Below are 14,780 nucleotides of genomic sequence, written 5' to 3'. Positions count from 1 at the left end.
AGTCTGAAATAAGACATTTTGGCAGACAGATGTTCAAATCCTGAGATAATTTTATGAATAATTCACCCTATAAGGGAAACCACATTTTCTGTAGCAATGTCGTCCTGCTCTTTCCCCATACACACAAAAGTTGTACCAGGCGCTCCACCAGGCTCTTGACTTTGAGACATCTTAGTAAATCTTTGCTAATTCCAAGGTACCTACAGACTGCCCAGATTTTTTCACTTTCAGTCTTACATGTATAAGACACAGGGAAGAGGATGTCTTTTATTTAAGACGAGTTTATAATTTTTTTTTTCTTTTTTTAGGGCTGCACTTGCAGCCTATGAAGGTTCCCAGGCAAGGGGTGGAATCAGAGCTCAAGCTGCCAGCCTACACCACAGCCACAGCAACGCAGGATCCGAGCCGTGTCTGCGATCTACACCACAGCTCACAGCAGTGCTGGATCCTTAACCCACTGGGCAAGGCCAGGGATCAAACCTGTGTCCTCATGGATGCTAGTCTGATTCATTTCCACTGAGCCATGATGGGAACCCCAAGAAGAGTTTATAAAATTTTGATTTTTTGTCTTAAGGCCGTACCTGCAGCAATTTTGATTTCTTTAGTGATAAAGTTGTCCGTGTTTTCTCAATCGTACATGAAGATCTTAAGATCTGTACTACCTAAGAAACTGTTAAAAGCTGCTTTTGCTGCTGAGGGAATTGACCCCCACGGCTCCTTTCTGCAGATCTGACAGAGGACAGCGGAATGAGAGCCACACGATGTTTTGCGCTTCGCCATCCCGCCCGATGGCACAGTGCTCAGCACGTAGCTCGTAAAGACAGACACGTGGGGCGCCTTTTAACTCGACGTGTCTTCTGCAAGGGAGCTTTGCTTTAGTGAACAGCAGTAATTCTCCAAGTCCGTGTAACTGCTTTCCAAAGTTAACAGGTGTTTCCTGTGCGTTCTGGACGCCTGGTCAGTGGGACACTGGTTTACTTAAAATGCAGCTGTGTTCTGACCTCACACAAGTAAGAGCAATATTTAACCTGACAGCTATTTACTCAGATGTGACCACCTATTTCACACCGGGAGGTATGTGTTGGGGCCATGGATGCAAAGGTGCTTATCATCTGTTACCCCCTTCATGCTCCTATTTCGTGTATCTCCTGTTTCCCCTTTAGGAGGGAGGGGCAAGGGGCAGGGTTAACAAAGAGCTTTGCTGAGTGAGAGTGAGTGCTGTACAACAGCACATCGAGGAAAGGTGTGCTTTGTACCTCTTGGCATACAATCGAGACAGTAAATGTCACCTATTGCTTTGACGACACGACCAACAGGATGTGCCAGGCAATATACCATGGAAGGGAATGGCGCAACTTCTCCCCCTCATTCAGTCTTTCAACAAACATTTACTGTGTGCCTACCATATGCCAGACACTGTTTGAGGCACTGGGAAAAAAGTGGCATAACAAACTGAAGCGTCTCTCTGTGGAGAAAAGGAACTCCCCTCATTGTCGGGAGGAAGGTACATTGGTATAACCACCACGGAGAACAGTACGGAGGTTCCTTAAAAAACTAAATATATAACGACCATACAATCCAGCAATCCTGCATCTGGGCATATATTTGGAGAAAACCTTAATCTGAAAAGATACACGCACACTCCCCCACCCCCCACCACACACACATGGGAATACTAGTAAGCCATAAAAAAGAATGGAATAAAGCCATTTGAAGAAACATGGATGGACCTAGTTATCACCCAAGTGAAGTCAGAGAGAGAAAGACAAACATCATATGGTATCACTTTTAAGTGGAATCTCCAAAAATGACACAAAGGAATTGATTTATAAAACAGAAAATGGACCCACAGACACAGAAAACAAATTTATTGTTGCAACAGGGGAAAGAAAGGTGACAGGCAGGAGGAATAAATTACACCACAGCCACAGCCATGCCAGATCTAAGCCATGTATATGACTTACCATGCCAACGGTTGCTCATGGCAACGGTGGATCTTTAACCCACTGAGCGAGGCCAGGGATGGAATCCCCGTCCTTGTGGATACTAGTTGGGCTCATTAGTGCTAAGACACGACGGGAACTCCTACCTTTCCTGTTTTGGAAGGGGAGATTTCCTTGAAAGGTAAGATATGAATTAGGTCTAGAAGACTGAGAGATAATCTGTCTGGGGGAAAGGGTATGTCAGGTATTACAATAAAGCTAAGAAAGAGGAATGGGACGTGTGGGAATGCCGGGCAGTCTTATGTAAGTAGGTAAGCTCGTGAGATTAGAAAGGCCAACAAAAAGTCTTATATACTAAGCTGGGGAATTTGAACTTATTATCTAGGGAGTAAGCCATCAAATGATGCTTAATTACAAAATAATTCTTTGAAAAAAAAACCAATAATAACAATTCTTCTTAGAAAACGGGCAAAAGAAATCAGGATTTTGCAATTACTTGGTGGCTCAGTGAGTTAAGGATCTGGAGTTGTCATTCCCATGAGTCAGGTCTCTGCTGTGGCAAGGGTTCAATCCCTGGCCTGGGAGCCTCCTCGTGCCATGGGTGCAGCCAAAAAAAAAAAAAAAATTACAAATAGCAAGTTCCCGTTGTGGCGAAGCAGAAATGAATCCAACTAGGAACTATGAGGTGCAGGTTTGATCCCTGGCCTTGCTCAGTGAGTTCAGGATCCAGCATTGCTGTGGCTGTGGTGTAGGCTGGCAGCTGTAGCTCTGATTAGACCCCTGGCCTGGGAACCTCCATATAGCAGGGGTGCAGCCTTAAAAAGACAAAAGACAGGGAAAAAAACAAATAGCAAATGTGCACATGAAACGATATTATCATCAGCTATCAAGGAAATGCAAATTATACCTAAATGGGATGTCATTATATACCTATGGGAATAACTACATGAAAAAGGACAAACAACAAGCACTGATGAAGACACTGGATCACTCATACGTTGCTGATGGGTAAGTAAAATGACACAGCTACTCTGGAAAACGATTTGGTACTTTCTTATGAAAGTAAACATACAATTACCACATATCTCACAATTGTACTTTAGGGCATTGATCCCAGAGAAAATAAAATATATGATCACATTGAAACTTATACATAAATGTCCATCATAGCTTTATTTGTAAGAGCCAAACAGTGGAAACGGCCTTTTAATTGGATGCCCTTTAACTGGAGTATTACTCAGCAATAGCAAGGAAAGAGCTATTGATGCAATGCAACCACTGGGCTGAATCTCCAGTGCGCTGTGCTAAATGAAGAAAGCCAACCCTAAAGGGTTACACACTGTAAGATTCCATGACATAGAGCATTGTTGAAATGATTATTGGCTGCCAAGGATTGAGGTGGGAGGTGGATGTGGTTACAAAAGGGCAACAAAAGAAGGGTTTTGGGCGTTTCCATCCTGGCTCAGCAGAAACGAATCTGGAATCTGATGAGCACTCATGAGGACGCAGGTTCGATCCCTGGCCTCGCTCAGTGGGTTAAGGTTCCAGCATTGCCGTGGGCTGTGGTGTCGGTGGCAGACATGGCTCGGATCTGGCCTTGTTATGGCTGTGATGTAGGTCGGCAGCAGCTACAAATAGCCCCCTAGCCTTCGAATCTCCATATGCCCTCGGGTACAGCCCTAAAAAGACAAAGAAACAGATTTTTGTAGTGATGGGATTATAGGGTATCTTGACTGTTATTTGTGTATATACAAACGTACACACCTGATAAAATTATATAGAACTAAATATATAAACACACTGCGTAAGATATTTAAGTCAGGTCAATGGGTTACATCGATGTTAATATCCTGATGGAGCCATCTTACTCTGTCCCCATTAAGGGACTCTAGCTAAAGGATACTTAGTTTTTCTCCGTACTATTTCTTACCAATGCATGTGAATCTCTAGTTATATCAATAACAATTTCAATTAAAGAACAGTATACTAGAGTGTAAATTCCTTATAGGGAGGAACTGTCCTTAATTTCTCTGACTTCTAGTCTGATTCCACTCCATTCCCACAATTTCCAAATGCTGAGACCAATCAAGACGAAGGCATAACTAGAGGTACCTTTTTAGTTTCTGGTTTATCCAAGGGAAAATTACATTTATTCATTTCTATAAAAGTAAAATCTGTTTCACTAAAACTCTCTCTATAAATGCTCTAAAACAAAATTTTAAAAGCCAACTCTATTAGCCACTAGTGATTTCTAAGACACTTGGAAACATCCCCTCTAGCAGTTAACATGTCACTACGTCTACATGAGAACGAGACACCTTTGAAAGCAACTGTCATAGGAGGAGTCTTTCAGAGTCATGGAAAAGTGGCAGATTGAGGCCGAGGGATTTCAGGTGGCTCCTATAACAAAAGCCTTCAGAGCAATGCTCTCCACTGTCCCTTTTCTATCCTCTGCTTTAGCATAAAACACAGGGAAGAGGAGAGGCAGCAAGCAAGTGACACAGAGCAGTGAGGTATACACGTGTCTATGTCTGCAGACTAAAAACTGTACAGTTATCTACCTTTAACAGCCAAGCACAGCTCTTGCCAAGCTCGCTTTACAGTGTTATGATCAGCATTCCTAAAATTTTCTTTTGTCTTTTTTATCTTATTTTTTTTAGGGCCGCACCCATAGCATATGGAAGCTCCTAGGATAAGGGCTGAATAGGAGCTACAGCTGCCAGGTTACACCACAGCCACAGCAACACAGGATCCGAGCCCCACCACAGCTCACGGCAATGCCAGATCCCTGACCCACTGAGTGAGGCCAGGGATTGAACCCGCATCCTCGTGGACAGCAGTTGGGTTCTTAACCTGCCAAGCCACAATGGAAACTCCCAGAAGGACTTTAACTCAGGCAGAATGAACACAGATGCCGAATTAAAAAGTCACAAAGGGAATTCTTGTTGTGGTTCATTGGTAACAAACCTGACTAGTATCCATTAGGACACAGGTTCGATCCCTGGCCTTGCTCAGTGGGTTAAAGATCTAGCTTCGGAGTTCCCGTCGTGTGGTGCGTGGTTAACGAATCCAACTAGGAACAATGAGGTTGCGGGTTCGATCCTCAGCCTTGCTCAGTGGGTTAAGGATCTGGCGTTGCCATGAGCTGTGGTGTAGGTCACAGACGCGGCTGGGATCCCGCGTTGCTGTGGCTGTGGTGTAGGCTGGTGGCTACAGCTCCGATTAGACCCCTAGCCTGGGAACCTCCATATGCCGCGGGAGCAGCCCAAGAAATAGCAAAAAAGACAAAAAAAAAAAAAAAAAAAAAGATCTAGCTTCACCATGGCTGCAGCATAGGTCGAAGACGCAGCTCAGATCCCACATTGCTGTAACTGTGGTACAGGCCAGCAGCCACAGCTCCGACTTGACCCGATCCTGGGCACTTCTATTTGCTGCAGATGCGGCCCTAAAAAAAAAATTTAGCCCAAATTCAAAAGGCTCCAGAAATCCTATCTCCTTTAATCTTCAATGAGAGAGAGTGTATCACCTTCCTCTTTGGGGAGAAAACCCTACCACTCCAATTTTTCATTAAGATAATAAGGATATTATGTTATCATAAAAAGGCATTTCAGCCTTAGAAAATTATTGACTTTGAGGAATTCATGAATAGCGATTCATATTAAACTGCGGTGCTTTAGAGCTCAGAAAGCCCTTGACAGAGCATGATGAGGAGCAAGGATAACAGATAAAACAGCAACTGTCGTGTCAATCAGTGGGGGAACATGAAACATGCATAACCCTTTCTGGGTCGTTAACATCCACATGCAAACTGGGAGATGAGAGGAACCGTTTTAACTTGTTTTGAATAGCAAACGCTGTGAACTTAACCAAATGCAAACATGGCATAAGCAGTTCAGTTTCCAACCACTGAGCCATCTATTTCCTCACCAGAAAAGCTTTCAAAACTCGAGTTCTTCTTGCATGAAAAATCTGGGGCCTCTGAAAATGCTCATTACCATCTATCCCTATCACTGCAGGTGTCCCTGTGTTTTCCCTTTAGAAAATGAATCAACTGAGCAAAGTAATATTGTTTTCAATTAGGGTGCTCTGGGGAGACGATTCCCAGAAGTCTGCAACACGAGCATGTTCTGATTTAACGTCATTATGTCTTGGAGTTCCCGTCGTGGCTCAGTGGTTAATGAATCCGACTAGGAACCACGAGGTGGCGGGTTCGATCCCTGGCCTTGCTCAGTGGGTGAAGGATCCGGCGTTGCCGTGAGGAGTGGTGTAGGTCGCAGACACAGCTCGGATCCCGCGTTGCTGTGGCTGTGGTGTAGACCAGCGGCTACAGCTCTGATTCAACCCCTAGCTTGGGAACCTCCATATGCCACAGGAGCAGCCCTAGAAAAGGCAAAAAGACAAAATAAATAAATAAATAAAATAAAATCCTTATGTCTCAGGATCAGAAAATTTGGTTCCATACTCAGTTCATCTGCCTGTCAGCTGTGTGCCCCTGGGCAAGTCACTAAACCTCACTGAGGCTTCGTTTCCTCATCGGTAAAAGAAGCTCATGTCTTAGAGGATAAGAGGGATAAATAACTCTCCGAAGAGCTCAGAGCACATGAGAAATATCGAGCAAACAGCCGTTAGTATCAAACACGGAATTCATGCTGTTGGAAGTTACCGGCATTTGTTATCCTTGATATTGTCGGATCGATGAATTTTTGGTGAAGTGGGGACAAAACTGGATTGAGGAGGTGAATCGCAGGATTGAAGGGAAGCAAGCTTTTGTTAACATATATGAGGAGAAGCAGAGATGTGCTGGCTGAAGGCTTTGCTTGCTTTGAACACTCGCCTCCCTGAAATTACTATTTAAAAAATTGGAGCCATATCACCCTATGCTCATAGGCAGCTGTGTGGCAGCCCTCCTTCCGGACGGGGGAATAAAATCTGTCAAAATCTGTCCAGCAGAGGAGCAAAAAGCAACGGATCCTGAAACTTTTTGCAACTCAAGTCACTTGCGTTTTCTAAATCTTGCTGACTTTCTCTGTCCTGCTCCCACGACAGCCTCAGAAGTGGCAATGTGGTATTTTGAAGCACAGGGTGGGAGCTGTGATTTTGCAATTTCCCATCCCTGTGGGGTGGGGAAAGTCAACAAGTCTGGCTGGGCTTCGTTTTATCAGTGAATGAGGAGGCTGGACTGGCTGATTTGTAATGACTCCTGCAGTTCTAAAATGCAATGATGGTGTAACTTCATTTAACCTAAAGCCATTAAATATCCAATGTTTTGCAAACTACCCAAAAGGCCTCTGTTTAAATTCCCTCACCCAAAAGCTGCTACCTGGACGAATGAAGGAGCTCATTATTTATTCCTTCCTCCCCTCCGGGGTGTCCTTCCCACAACCTGTTAGGCGTTAGAGAGGAACTGTGCTTTATTCTCCTGCTTCCAACAGTGGAGCTACTGAAAGAAAAATTAGGTAGTGAAAAAGCTACTCATTTAAATTGAAATCTCTATTTCCTCGTGACTGCAGATACATCTAAGGACCAACAGAAAGAGGGGGAAAAAAACCCACAAAACCAGTTACCAATTATTCTTTCTTTATTCATTATATCTACGTTCCTGGGCTTGAAATTACAGTTGCCATGCAATTCAAACCAGAACTGCTTTTCAGATTAAGAAAAACAAAAATAACAACCAAAGCCAAAAAACCAAAAAAAACCCCAAACCAGAAAACACAAAACAAAAACCAAGCTATTCTAAGTTTATTAAAACCAAGTCTATTCTTTAATTCCTAATGTTTCAAACGATAGTAACATGTGTCAAAGTATATGGGCCATTATAAAAATGTTACCAAGAAAGGACTTTAAAAAACACATGACCTGAGTAAAACATGGTTTTCACAGAATCCACAGGAGCTAAAAGAACCAGGAGTTGTATCATTTCAAACAGAAAAAAGTTAAATGTGTTCGTTTTCCTTTTAATTTTTATCCAAACATTCAGGGGAAACTGACTTTCTTTGTTCAGTGTTTATTATTCCACCTTTCCTGTAGCAGAAACCAAAATACTTTGATAAATGGGAGAGTCTGGTAAACAGACCTTTGAACGTTAGGGCTCAGAAACACTAATCCAGTCGCATTTCCATTTCTGTCCGTTTGTCCTGAAGTCACCACCAACAGGCTTCAGGTTCCCTATATTTAAAAGGGTAATAACACCTAATACAGCCTTACTCCAATCCACACTTGTATGGATCCATAATATGGGCAAATAAGAAGGGATGAGAAATCTGAAAGCAACCTTCAGAAGACAGCTGACCTTTCTGGAAATACTATCAGAGGACTTTTCTCCACTGACCGTCTGTTTAACCAACCCAATTTTTATGGCTCCAATGACAGCCATTTGTCTCTGCCTGATGTCAAGACTACTTGCAAATACCTCTTCTTTTTTTTTTCCCTGCAGAGACCCACAATTACCAGACCCAGACTAAACCACCCAAAGTTGTTCCATACCATCCAGAAGAAAGTAGGCAGTTCCATTCCTGAACTTAACTTTTAAACTCAGTATTTAATAAAAAGGTCAGCACTGCTTTGTAGTTTCCCACACCCAAATATACTATAACTTGAACTCTTCTTTGTACCTAATATAGTTTCAAGAAAGTATAGGCTCAGAGGTCCCATCATGGCTCAATGGTTAACGAACCCGACTAGTATCCATGAGGACGCAGGTTCGATTCCTGGCCCTGCTCAGTGGGTTAAGGATCTGGCGTTGCCATGAGCTGTGGTGTAGGTCACAGACACAGCTCAGATCCTGCATTGCCATGGCTCTGGCGGAGGCCAGCAGCTACAGCTCCAATTTGACCCCTAACCTGGGAACCTCCACGTGCCGCAGGTTTGGCCCTAAGAAGACAAAAAGACAAAAAAAAAAAATAATAATAATAAAATAAAATAAAATAGGCTCATATAAAAATGTTTACTTTTTAAGTAAAAGGCTCTCCCTAAATACCAAATTAGTCTATGCAACTCCAGGAAAAGATGACACATTTTAAAGAAATATCTGGAAGAACGCAGAACGCTTACCAAAGTACTATACAAGCACAGGCACTGCTTATGAGTCCCTGAACTATGAATACACTCATCCTCTTGTGCACAAGCAAGAGCCTGCAGGCCCGAGGGCTGCTGAGCCAAAGTCCCCCTCTCCGCCTCTCATCCTGCTCCCTCCTCCTTCCTCAACGTGCTCATCAACACACCAACCTTTTCCTCCTTGGAGGCGCCGGCATTTAAGAGTCCAAAAAAAACCCTATTTATTTAATTTTACGGCTCTGTTTTAATCCTAGAGTCCCTGTCTCATTTCCTATGACTTTCCATTAGCGTTTTTCACATATTAGAAGCTGAAGATGCTCTGGTGGGTGGGCTGGGAATCCAACTCCTAGGCACAGTTATTTCCATTGCAACCATGCACTGAATTCCAAACATCGTACTAATGGGCTTAATCCATTCACCGGCTAATGGACTGTCTCATTATCTTCACCTATCAGATCCCACAGGTATTAAAAATGCTCAGGAAAAGAATGAGGGCCTTCCCTGTCACTTCCCGCATCTGCCCTTTCCCAGGAGGCTCACAATAAGAACATTTCTCCAGGAAATAGGTCAGAAACTCACTTTGCAGAGCAATTTATAGCTAACTGATATAATTAATTTCAATTTTATGAAAACAAAACCATAACTTTGGCTAAATTTTAAAATGTTTGATCTTTAATATTCAAAAATTTAATGAAAACCTGACAATGGAAAACCAACCAATGAGCTCTAAAAATAACGCCACCCTTCAGTGCAAATATCAGCTATCTCAAAACTGTATTCTTATCAAGGAAGACAGGGTGTGTGTGTGTGTGTGTACAATCACAATGTAGGATATTAGTTCTTCCATGCCTGACTGAAAATATGCCCCCCTGAAAGTAAAAAGTGACATTCTATCACATACAAACATGTATATGTGATAAACTATCACTTTGCTATTTTGGCGAGAATGAGACCAAAGTAATATAGATGGACAAAATACTGCAATTTAGAAGTTCCCGCTGTGGCACAGCAAGTGAAGGACCCAGCCATTGTCTCGGCAGTGGCTCAGGTCACTGCTGCAGCTCGGGTTCGATGCCCAGCCCTGTGCTGTGGGTTAAGGATCCAGCATTGCTGCAGCTGTGGTGCAGGCTGCAGCTGAGGCTCAGATTTGATCCCTGGCCCCGGAACGTCCACATGCTATGGGTGTGGCCCCAACAGAACAAAACGAGAAATTAATTTAGCTAATTCCTAACACAAATTTAAAAGGAAAACGAAAAGCTTTATCACCAAGAAATAAAATCCAGTGCTTCTAGCTGCAGGGTCAAATGTAGGGTAAGTATGTAAACAAATAGATTTGCCAAAACTGTGTGGCTTCGGTTCCAACACGAGAAACACAAAGTTAAAAAGCCATACAAACTTTTGATATTTCCTGAGCTGCTGCTGAAAATAACTCACAGGAAAGGGCTGATGTTGAGACATATGAGTCCCAACCCCCACCCTCTAAGGGTGCTTAATCTTACTGGTGCTATGACAACCATGGAAACGGTCATTAGGGCTATTAATTGATACTTTAATCGTTATATTAGGATCCAACCATACCACCAGATGGTAAATGTAACCCAAGGGCGCTATCTTGTAGACTCTGTGAAGATTTATAGCACAAGTGCCATAATGGGATTTGAGACTGGAAATGCCATTTGGCAGCTCTTGAAGCCCAGGTCTTTTTTTTTTTTTTCTTTTCTCGGTTTTTCTTTTTAGCTGCACCCATGGCGTGTGGAAGTTCCTGGCCAGGGACTGAACCCTTGCCACAGCATCAACCTGAGCCACTTCAGGGACAAAGCCAGATTCTTAATCTGCCGTGTGACACGAGAATTCCTAAGCCCAGCTTTGTGCTTAAAGTAGGGAGAAAGTAAACAATGACGTGGAGGTTAGAAAATGATCCCCTGAAAGCCCAATCTAGTCATGTCCACTTTTATAAGCCTGGGGTCAAAGGTCACCATCTCTGTGACGTCATCTTTAATGACCTACTTGGGGTACAACTCAGACAAAACTAAGATTAATAAAACCATGGTGTCCTGTAACCGAGCTGTCTCACTGGGCAGAAACTCCTAGGGAGTGGCACCCCTTTCACTTCCGACACATGGTCAGCGTTGTGCAGTAAATACACTGAGCACTTGAAAGCCCAATCACTGTACTTATAAGAGCAAATTAAAACAACAGAGGAAAAGGCTGCAATGTTTCCTGGGAAAGTTTTTCTTGGTTATAGAATCAAGAAATCTGCTACGATTTTTTAAATTTAAATTTTATTTTTTATTTATTTATTTTTTGTCTTTTTAGGGCTGCACCCACAGCATATGGAGGTTCCCAGGCTAGGGGTCAAATCAGAGCTGTAGCCACCCACCTACGCCACAGCCAGAGCAATGCCAGATCCCCAACCTACACCATAGGTGTGCAACGCCAGATCCTTAACCCACTGAGGGAGGCCAAGGATCGAACCTGCGTCCTCATGGATGCCAGTCAGATTTGCTTCCGCTGAGCCAGGATGGGAACTCCTCTGCTACAATTTTAAGGGGAAAATTCCAATGTTTGGGCACAATTGTTTTGCAACTTGTCCCTAACTTTTCACTCTCAGGGGCCCAAACTTTAGGAACTTCCCGGTAGAAGTCAAACCCCTGCAATCACAGCAGGAAATGAGCACTCATCACCTGCACGCCAGCGAGGGAGGAGGGCCCACGGCCTGGTAGTTGTTCTGGGTTTCTGAGGTCTGAAACATCTCAGAGGAAGAGCCTAACTGTTCCCAAAACACACTGGAAGCCTCCAAAGGGGCTCATAATCTTATTTCCCACAAAACTGTTGCTGAGAAGCCGGAACAGGGACCCAGTGGATGTACCAGGTTAGGAAACCTGAAGCTCTGTGTCTATGGCCTCACCTTCCTTCACCTTGACCTCTGGCTGCTCAGCCTTCTGAGCGCCACGCCTACCCATCCAGCCCCCTCCCTCCGTTCTTTCCACGGGAGTTTTTCTTGCCTGAGGTTAGAAAATCAATTAGCAGGCTCACACAAAGGGGACTGGGGAGCGTGAAAAGGGAGGGATAGCAAAAATCAAGGAAAAGGAGGGAAAGAAAAATCTAATCTACGGCCTCTCCAGGCCGCCCCCGGGCTCTCTCCTTCTTATCACCCTCAGGGCCTCAGAGTCCGCTTCCCCAGCAAGCCCAGCCCCCGGTTTCCTCATTCCTCCTCAGGCACCTCACCCCTTCCACTAACCCTGCTGCTTCGGAAGCAGCGGATTTGCTCCCCCAACACCCAGGCCAACTCGCCTACATCCGCACCAAGCGCTGTCGGGGAGAGTTTACCTGGGAAGCGGGAAGGGGAGGCCGCTGCAGCAGCGGTTTACATCCCAGAGGGGCTCAGATGGGTTCGTTACCCGCCAGTTCCGCAGCGGTTTCTTTGGGGAAACACACTCTGGGCTCCACATCACCAGAAACGCTTAAGAACAGGATCCTTTTTGGAACGGGGGGCTGCCCACCATTCTCTCCTGCTCAGTTATAAACAGGGTGTCATCGATGTGCCCATCTCAACTCCACAGAAGCTGCCCATGGGGGCCACCCTCCCGCTTGGCAACTGTCTGTTTACGAATCCAGAATCTGGTTGGTTACGTGCGTAGATGCCCTAAAACTAGCGTCTCTGTGAACCAGTTGCCCTGAGATCCAGAAGCCTTTTCCCCCACACCCACCCCCGCCCTGAGGCCCAAGACACTGTTAGAGACACTCCTTTGATTCATTTTAGCAGAAAAAAAAAAAAAAAATCTTAAACAAGGTTCATCTGTATTTTGGTCTTAGCATTTTAGAAACCTAGGGGGTTAGATTTTGAGCTAATTACTCTAAAGCACAGGACTGTTTTCAACAGTCAGATCAACGGACAGGACTGCCTCCTGGATCCACGCAGCTCACCTGAAGCAGGCGCCCCAGTTCTCATTTACCTTATTTCGGGGGCGGTCCTCCTCAGGAAGGCTTGAATTTGGCTGCCTCTTTCTCTGCGATGTTGTTTACAAAAGGTACAACCTTCCAGGCAAAACTGTTGGTCTGGCCCTTTGACTGAAGGCTTTTGATTCAGCGGGCACATTTTAGGAGCCTCGAGCCCGTCTGGGCCTCCCTGCTCCAGGCCTAACCAGACATCTCCAGGGAAAGCTACATTCAGAAGCAGAGTCGCCCACGCTTCACCAGGCTGCCTTACTTAACGCCTTTAACCTGTCTGCCCAAAGGCGCCCTGGGTTTCCTGTGGCCTTGAGAAAGAGCCCTGCACGAATGCCCGCTGCGCTGGCCGGCTGGCACGCGAACCCCTGCCCTCCTGGTTCCCCCAACTGGAGCAGCAGTGCCCAAAGGCACAAGAGGCAAACCAGAGGAGTTCACAGCTGGTGAGAGAGATAATGACAAACCCTCCAGATCACGCCTTAGGGCCAACAAGAAACCCGACCAAGCGCCAACCCTCCAATTTCAAGGACAAACTTCATTGCTCTGGACAGGAGCATGTCACACGCTAAACTCCCTCCCTGCACCTACACAATAACACACAAACACTGATGAAAAGGAGGGCAGCGCCAACAAAACCTTTGCACAGCGAGAAGAGCAGGCACAAAAATAGACTCTAAAACAAAGGTGGACAGGAGGTCCCGTCGTGGTGCAGTGGTTAGCGAATCCGACTAGGAACCATGAGGTGGCGGGTTCAGTCCCTGGCCTTGCTCAGTGGGTTAAGGATCCAGCGTTGCCGTGAGCTGTGGTGTGGGTTGCAGATGTGGCTCAGATCCCGCGTTGCTGCGGCTGTGGTGTAGGCCGGTGGCTATGGCTCCGATTTGACCCCTAGCCTGGGAACCTCCATACACCGTGGGAGCGGCCCAAGAAATGGCAAAAAGATAAAAAAAAAAAAAAAAAAAAAAAAAACAAGGTGGACACTTTACTCTCCATTATTGAACTATTTACGCCACAGGAGAGGCTTCTGCCTGGGTATCACCTTCAGGGAGCAGACAGCTGCCAACAGAAGGCCGTCAGCTGTGCAGCAGGGAGTCCAAGGGTTCCGAGTAAGGAGACGCGCTCAAAGAGCAGCAGTGACCCAGACTTTACTTAATAACTGTATTTATTCAATTCACCCAATAATCCTTTTCTTGAGGCCCTCCGAGGTGCCACACAGGTGAATATTTCCACAAAAGTCCTACTTTCAGACCCAAGCACGCAAAGGCTTGAAGTTGGCGACCTAAGAACACAAAGACTTCAAAGAGGGTCTGGGCGCTTTGTGTTAAACACAAAACACTTTAGATATGAGGCCAAGGTTCCCTCGGGGCCTCTGGCGGGAGAAGGTGGCTGCTCCCGTGGTCGCCTCCTCTGCCTCCTCATTCACCCGTGTCCTCAACGGCCATCTACTGAGCCCTCCCAAGCCCCGTGCCTGGCCTCAGGCAGGACAAAAAGGTGCGGCCAGAACTCTTTGTGGAGCTTAAAACCGAATACCAGTCAGACACATCCGTAAACAATCCCGCCCTAAAACAGACCAAGATAAAGGCTGTAAGGAGACCACAGCCTAATTGGAAGGTCAGAATAGGAAGTAAACACTTCCCACTAGGTAACTGTAGAAGTTTCAGGAAGCCCAGGATGGCTGAGCTGGACCAACAAAGATGGGAAGGGTTTAATTAAGACAGAGCGAGAAGGTCCAGGGCTAAGAGGTATATATTCAAAAGTGAAAAGGGACCGTAGTTGTTTTCCGGCATTTTTCCCTGTGTCCCTCTGAAGTTAGTAATTAGCCTCCAACAAGAGAAA

At 45.2% G+C, this 14,780-nt stretch overlaps 1 protein-coding gene across 4 annotated transcripts in view; it reads right to left on the bottom strand.

The window, feature by feature from the left end:
- Positions 1–14,780, bottom strand: part of FGD6 (FYVE, RhoGEF and PH domain containing 6) — a 142,776-nt gene that overhangs the window by 101,022 nt on the left and 26,974 nt on the right. The gene's annotated exons all lie outside the window — the stretch shown is intronic.

Source organism: Sus scrofa, chromosome 5, assembly GCF_000003025.6.
Source record: "Sus scrofa isolate TJ Tabasco breed Duroc chromosome 5, Sscrofa11.1, whole genome shotgun sequence".
In the NCBI taxonomy this organism is placed as follows: domain Eukaryota; kingdom Metazoa; phylum Chordata; class Mammalia; order Artiodactyla; family Suidae; genus Sus; species Sus scrofa.
This window is presented reverse-complemented; position numbering and strand designations above follow the sequence as displayed.